Source organism: Trichechus manatus, unplaced genomic scaffold (genome assembly GCF_000243295.1).
Source record: "Trichechus manatus latirostris isolate Lorelei unplaced genomic scaffold, TriManLat1.0 scaffold00057, whole genome shotgun sequence".
Lineage (NCBI taxonomy): Eukaryota > Metazoa > Chordata > Mammalia > Sirenia > Trichechidae > Trichechus > Trichechus manatus.
The window spans coordinates 1,317,121-1,324,867 of NW_004443993.1; positions in this window are offsets into that span (position 1 = coordinate 1,317,121).

The window sequence follows — 7,747 nt, forward strand, 5'->3', positions numbered from 1 at the left end:
AGGAAAGGTGTGCATCAGGGTTGTATACTTTCACCATATTTATTCAATCTGTATGCTGACCGAATAATCTGAGAAGCTGGACTGTATGAAGAAGAATGCAGCATCAGGATTGGAGGAAGATTTGTTAACAACCTGCGATACGCAGATGACACAACCTTGCTTGCTAAAAGTGAAGAGGACTTGAAGCACTTACTGATGAAGATCCAAGACCACAGCCTTCAGTATGGATTACATCTTAACAAAAAGAAAACAAAAATCCTCACAACTGGACCAATAAGCAACATCATGATAGATGGAGAAAATATTGAAATTGTTAAAGATTTCATGTTATTTGGATCTACAATCAATGCCCATGGAAACAGCAGTCAAGAAATCAAACGATGTATTGTATTGGGCAAATCTCCTGCAAAAGACCTCTTTAAAGTGTTAAAAAGCAAAGATGTCACTCTGAGGACTAATGTACGCCTGAGCCAAGCCACGGCATTTTCAATTACCTCGTATGTGTGCGAAGGCTGGACAATGAATAAGGAACACCAAAGAAGAATTGATGCTTTTGAATTAATGGTGTTGGTGAAGAATATTAAATATTCCATGGACTGACAGAAGAAATAACAAATCTGTCTTGGAAGAAGTACAGCCAGAATGCTCCTTAGAAGCAAGGATGGTGAGACTTTATCTCACATACTTTGGACATGTTATCAGGAGGGACCAGTCCCTGGAGAAGGACATCATGCTTGGTAAAGTAGAGGGTCAGTGGAAAAGAGGAAGACCCTCAATGAGATGGATTGACACAGTGGCTGCAACAATGGGCTCAAACATAGAAACAATTGTGAGGATTGTGCAGGACCAGGCAATGTTTCCTTCTGTTGTACATAGGGTTGCTATGAGTTGGAACAGACTCAAGGGCACCTAACAACAACAACAACAACATATACTTACCAGAATAACTAAAATTAAAAAGACTGACAATGACAAGTGTTGGTGAAGATATGGAGCAACTGGAACTCTCATCCACTGCCGGTAGCAGTGAAAATTGGACTTTGGAAAACAGTAGCAATTCTCCTAGATACTAACTGTAGTCCATTTATTTAAACTTCAAAAGCAGGAAAAACTAATCTGTGGTACTAGAAGATAGACTGGTGGTCATCTTTGGAGAAGAAACAGAAGTAATAACTGGGAAGGTGTAGGGAGGGGGCTTCTAGGGTGCTTGTAATGTTCTTTTCCTTGGCCTGATGTTATAGATTGAATTGTGTCCCCCTTCCAAAAAAAAAAAAAAAATATGTGGAAGTCCTAACCCTAACCCCTGTACCTATGAGTGTGAACTTGTTTGGAAATAGGGTGTTTGAACATGTTATCAGTTAGGTTCACATGAGGTTGTACTGGAGTAGGGTGGGTCCTAATCCTACATGACTGGTGTGCTTATAAAAGAGCAGAAGATACACAAAGTCAGGGAGACAAAGGAAAGGTGCCACATGGCACTGCAGCTGCAAATCAAGGAATGTCTGGAGTTACTAGAAACTCAGAGAGAGGCGTGGAACGGATTCTCCCTCAAAGCCTGAGAAGGAATCAACACAACACAGTCAACGCCCTGATCTTGGACTCCCAGCCTCTAGAACTGTTGAGACAATAAACTTCTGCTTCTGTGGCTCTCAAACCACCCACTTTGTGGTTTTGTCATGGCAGTCCTAGGAAACTAACACACCTGGGTTGTGGTTACACGGGTGTCTTCACTTGTGATGACCCGTTGAGCTGTAGAGTTACGATCTGTGCACTTTTCTGAATGCATGTTATTCTTCAATTTAAAATTTACCAAAATAATAAGCCTCCATCTAGACCAGTTGTAATAAAACTGGAGAACATCAAAAACAAAGAGATGATTTTAAGATCAGCCAGAAGAAAAAGATCTACGTGGGTAAATCTATGTGAAAATCGACTTTAACACAATAGCAATAAGGCAGTGTACCGTGAGGTTGAAAAATAAAGACGTTAGAACTAACTTTTAAAAAGTGCTTTTTTCTGTTTATGGCGATAGAAAATTTGGCAAGGGATATTGACGTTGGTTGCACAACATGATTATTGCAATTGGTGTCACTAAATTGTACACATGAAAGATGAATTGGCAAATGTTGTGTTATGTGTATTTTTACAACAAAACATGCTTCTAGTGGCCAGAGTTCAGCAAATGTCTCCCCAGCACTGACTGTTCCTGACCCTGAGGATGTGGTGTCAAAGAAGACAGACCCACCCCAGACGCTGTGTGTTAGGTACTGGAGGAAGTATCATTGTACAAATAACAATATGGTCAAATCGTGGCAACGCTATGAAGACAGTATATAACAAGGAGTGCTGGTGGCACAGTGGGTAAGGCACTGCAATTGACTGCTAACCGAAAGGTTGGTGGTTCAAAACCACCAGCAGCTCCAAGGGAGAAAGATGTGGTAGTCTGCTTCCATAAAGATTACAGCCTTGGAAACCCTACGGGGTCACTATGAGTCAGAATCGACTCGACAGCAGTGAGCTCTGGACCCTGGGAAGGTCTCCTTTCACCCAAACAAGAAACTGGATTTAGGCAAAGGCAGCGTGGATGGGGGTTGTGCGGAGAGTACTGGTCCTCTTCGCAACTGCTTTCTGTGAAAATGATGATGTAGAGGTTCCAAGATGCTACTGGTCAGCGGTGGTGTCCCAGCCTGCCACCTGCCCTCCCCAACAGCTGCTCTGCGTATCTGTGTGTGGCCAGCCCTTTGCATTCAAAGCCCAGCGCACACGTGTGGCACCACAAAGCACAGTGACGATATGCCCAGGGAAGCTGGTCGTTATTTTTTTCTTTTAAGAAGAAGTCACGCTTCAGTGAGTGCAGGTGGCTAAGAGCCAACTCGAGCATGGCTGTCATCTCTGAGCACAACATGTGGCTGGCTGCTATATAGTTTTGTTTTTAAAAAATAATATTTTATTATGTTTTCAGTGAAAGTTTACACAGCAAATTAGGTTCCCATTTAACAATTACTACACAAATTATTCAGTGACATTGGTTATATTTTTCACAATGTGTCAACATCCTCATTAATTCCATTCTAGATGTTCCATGTTCCATTTCCAGTAATCTAGTTTCCCTAACCCTTACCCTTTCCATCTTTGCTTCAGAGTAATTATTGACCTTTTGGTCTCATAGGGGTGATTTGTTAGTCATTTTAAGGACTCAGGTACACCTGACCCAAGCCATGGTGTTTTCAATTGCCTCATATACGTATGAAAGCTAGACAATGACTAAGGAAGACTGAAGAAGAATTGACGCCTTTGAATTATGGCATTGGCAAAGAATACTGAATATACACTGGACTGCCAAAAGAACGAACAAATCTGTCTTGGAAGAAGTACAGTCAGAATGCTCCTTAGAAGCGAGGATGGCGAGACTTCATCTCACATCCTTGGACGTGATGTCAGGAGGGACCAGTCCCTGGAGAAGGACATCACGCTTGGCAAAGTAGAGGGTGGGTGAAAAAGAGGAAGACCCTCAATGAGATAGACTGACACAGTGGCTGCAACAATGGGCTCAAGCACAACAACAGTTATGAGGATGGCACAGGACCGGTCAGTGTTTTGTTCTGTTGTATACGGGGTTGCTGTGAGTTGCAACCAACTCGACGGCACCTAACAACAACAACAACAATATAGATTTTTCAAAGGCGTGCAATACTCACGGATGATATTCTTTATTTTATGAGCAGATCTGTTATTTAGCTAAAAGGTGACCTTGGGATATTTTCAGTTCAAGGTTTAAAGAGTATCTCAGGGCGATAGTTTCGGGGAGTCCTCTAGTCTCAACTGGTCCAGTAAGTCTTGACTTTATAAGAATTTGAGTTCTGTTCCACATTCTTCTCCCATTCTATCAGGATCCATCTACTGTGGCCCTGATTGGTATACAGTTTGGGGTACTTTTCTATAGGTTTGAAATAATTCCAGATTTAAAATATTTTTTCTTTCTCAGGGATGGTCAGACTTGGGCGCTTGTGGGATATTAAAATAAAGGTTTCGCACCTGCAGGTTTCCTGGACTCTACATTTAACCATCTAATCATTTAAAATGAAAGTGACTTTCCTCAGGAGCCATTTCAGTGCACTGCCTTCTAACCCTCCAGAATAACAGAAGAGGAGCCTTTGTGCAGATACTTGTGGGTGTGACGGTGGCAGGGAGGAGGCCACCAGATTTACTATTGAAGCCATCTCTACCTTGAATGGGCGTCCCTGGATAGTGCAAACAATTCATGTGCTTGTCTGATAACCAAAAGGTTGGGGGTTTGAGTTCACCCAGAGGCTCCTCAGAAGAAAAGCCTGGTGATCTAGTTCCCAAAAACCAGTCATTGAAAACCCTATGGAGCACAGTTCTACACTAACACATGGGGTTGCCATGAGTCAGAGTCAACCAGAAGGCAACTGTTATGCCACCTTGATCGAAAGGACTTGCTTTCTTTTCACCTTGCTCTGGCTGGACTGGAGGACAGATGAGAAGCTTGCACTGGAATTGACTGATCAGGTAACCTGTATCGGAAGTTACGCGGCTGGGAGGCTGTCTCTTCCCTTCGTTATTTATTTCCTGCTCACCCCAGGCCTCCATCCACCTACCTGGAGTGAAAGGATTCATCTACATGACTTCCAAAGTCTCTTCCAAGCAAATTTCTACGCCCAGAAATTGTAGACCACCAATATCAACAGAGAGAAGTGAAGACCATTTGTTGTTTTTAACTGCTGTTGAGTCTGAGTCTGGAAGCCCCGCTGAAACCTGTCCAGCATTGATGGATGCACAGATGTGCTATATTAGAATTGTCCCCCGACTGTCTCCCTAGCTGCTAATGGGCAGAATAGCTACTGATGGACACAAAGTATGTGCCTTAGGGGAAAATGATTGTGCTCTGAAGAAACCCAGAATTCTATTAAGCACTGGCTGGGAAGTGAACTGGTTCTCCTGCATGGAGGTGAGAATTCTGCCACTGAACCGCCACAGCGGAGAACAGGGTAAAGGAGGAAGGGCTGTTCTCTGGCGCCAGTAAATTGAGAATATCCTGAAGGGGCAATAAATGATGTCCATTGCCTAGGGGGCCTTCCACTTTAATTACCCCCTTTTACCTTTTGTTGCCCTCTTTCTTCCCCCCTTCTCCCACCTGTTCTCTGTACATGCTATTTGGCACGTAGACATGGCTGTCCGATTAGTATTTAAATCCCGGGAGAGAGGAACTTAAACATTCTCTTCCCAAGACGTGAACTGGGGCGTGCTTGGGTGCAATCTAACCCCGTGGACAGGAGCCTAACTTTGGGGAAACTAGGCTGATGATGATGTTTGCAGTTCTACTCATCCTGGTCCTGTTTATTCTCTGAGTAATTAACGCCTGTTGATCACACATTGGAAGTGTCTGGTCTATGCTCTGCTCCAAACGGTCCTTCACTAAGAACTTATGAATATAGTGACATTGCAAGCATCACAGCAACGCACAAGCCGCCACTGCCAGATGGGTGGGGGCAGTGCATGAGGTGCATTGGCTGGGAATTGAACCTTACTCTTCTGCACAGAGGTAAGAATTTTACCACTGAACCACCACAGCCGAGAGCAAACATGAATACTGCAGGAGTCTATTCTTTCAAGCCTTTCCCCATCACCTTGGGTTCTGGACGATCCCTGCTCATTGTTTTGAGCTGCGTGGGCCAGGCCAGGAACTGCCCAGGAGAAGCAGCTCAAGTCCAGACAGTGGCTTTGTCCTTGCTCCCATCTTAGCCATGCTCCCCTGGGCAACTCTAAGATGACTCCATTTTAACAATTTCACTGCACCCCACCCCTGATACTTTGAAAGCATTCTTACTCAGCACCAGCTTTTGAAAAACCCCCGTGGGGTGAAGCTTACATTATTATTTCGAAAGCCTACACTCGACATCAAAGGAGCCCCGGTGGCCCAGTGGTTAATTAAGCGTAGGCTGCTAACCAAAAGGTCAGTGGGTCAAACCCACCAGCTGCTCCATGTGAGAAAAGACCTGGCAATCTGCTCCAGTAAAGATTAAAGCCTAGAAAACCCTATGGGGCGGTTCTACTCTGTCCTATAGTGTTGTTATGAGTCGAAATTGACTCAACAGCACACAACAAAACACCCAATGTCTAACAGTTTTCAGAAGTCAAGAGACTTTTCAGAGTGCCGCTTTATCAGCAAAGCCACTGATCAGAGACCCAGCGGGGAACAGATGGGGCTGCAGACATCAGATGCTCCTCAAGGAAGCCAGTGTAATCCTGACGGGGTGATGAGAATGTCCCAGACAGCTGTCCCAAGAGTAAAGTCTGAACCAATCTACAGAATGCCCTGTCTACATTGGTTAAGTGGTAAATTCTCAAAAAAACAAACAAAAAAAAAATTGCTGTCAAGTCAACTCCGATTTATGGTGACCCCATGCGTGTCAGAGTAGAACTGCATTCCATAGGGTTTTCAAGGCTGTGACGTTTTAGAAGCTGATCACCAGGCCTTCTTCTGAGGTACCTCTGGATGGATTCCAACTGGCAACCTTTCAGCTGGTAGTCAAGCACGTTACCATTTGCACCACCCAGGGACTCCAGTCAGTTCTTAGCAGGACAAAAACAGTGGAAAACCCTAGAAGTTTTAGCATGGATAACATCAGGAAGAGCTGGGTGCTCAGAGCATCCCTCCCTAGTTTTGCTTCAAAGGACTGGTGAGAATTTGAATTAAATTTTTTAGTGTGTAATTAGTTGTCCAATCTGTTTCCTCCAGTAAATGGCAAACTCCCTGAGGGCAGGGACCAGGACCCTCTTTGCCATATTCCAGTGTCAGGATTTTGTGGAGACTATAAACAAATGAAGCCCTGGTGGCATAGTGGTTAAACAGCTCGGCTGCTAACCAAAAGGTGGGCAGTTCAAATCCACCAGCTACTCCTTGGAAACCCTCTAGGGCAGTTCTACTCTGTCCTTTAGGGTCCCTATGAGTCGGAATCAACTCAGTGGTAACAGGTTTGGTGTTTCTTTGTTTTGTTTATAAACAAATGTGTTTTCTTCCAGTACTGAAGCTTTTGGGTCATCGTCAAGGGAGAGGGTGTGAATGTGCTAGGTAAGACCTGAGAGATCAGTGCCTGCTGATGAGGGCCTGGGTGCTCGGTAACCAATCAGCAAGCTGCTCACTTCCAGGAGCTACCTTAGCTGCTGACCACAGTGGGAGTCCTTCTTCCAAAGACAACTGCCCCTCCTGCTTCTACCCGCCCTGCCCCACCTCTCCTGAGCTCTCTTGTTCCCTTTGCAACTGCACCCCCTCAAAAGAGCTCTGCTAAAGCAGTACACGGAGTCCCTGGGTGGTACAAACAGTTAAGTGCTCATTGAAAACCAAAATGTTGGAGGTTCAAGTCCACCCAGAGGTACCTTCGAAGAAAGGCCTGGTCATCTACTTCCAGAAAATTAGCCACTGAAAACCTATGGAGCACAGTTCTACTCTGACACACCATGAGTCAGAATCGATTCAATCGCAATGGGTTAAAGCAGTATATGGGTTGCCAACCTCCCCAGACCTCGACTCCAGTAGCTAGACTAGAATCACGTTTTTTGGAGCATAGGGCACATGTCAAAAGTGGTATGGGAGACATTTATAAGGTTTTAGCCCTGTGAGGAATCCGTGCTCTTCCCAGTTTGGGACTAGGTTCATTTCCACCTCTCCCACTTGCTAATCTCCCCGTGTGTTATGAGTTAATTTGTGCCCCCGCCAAAAAAGATA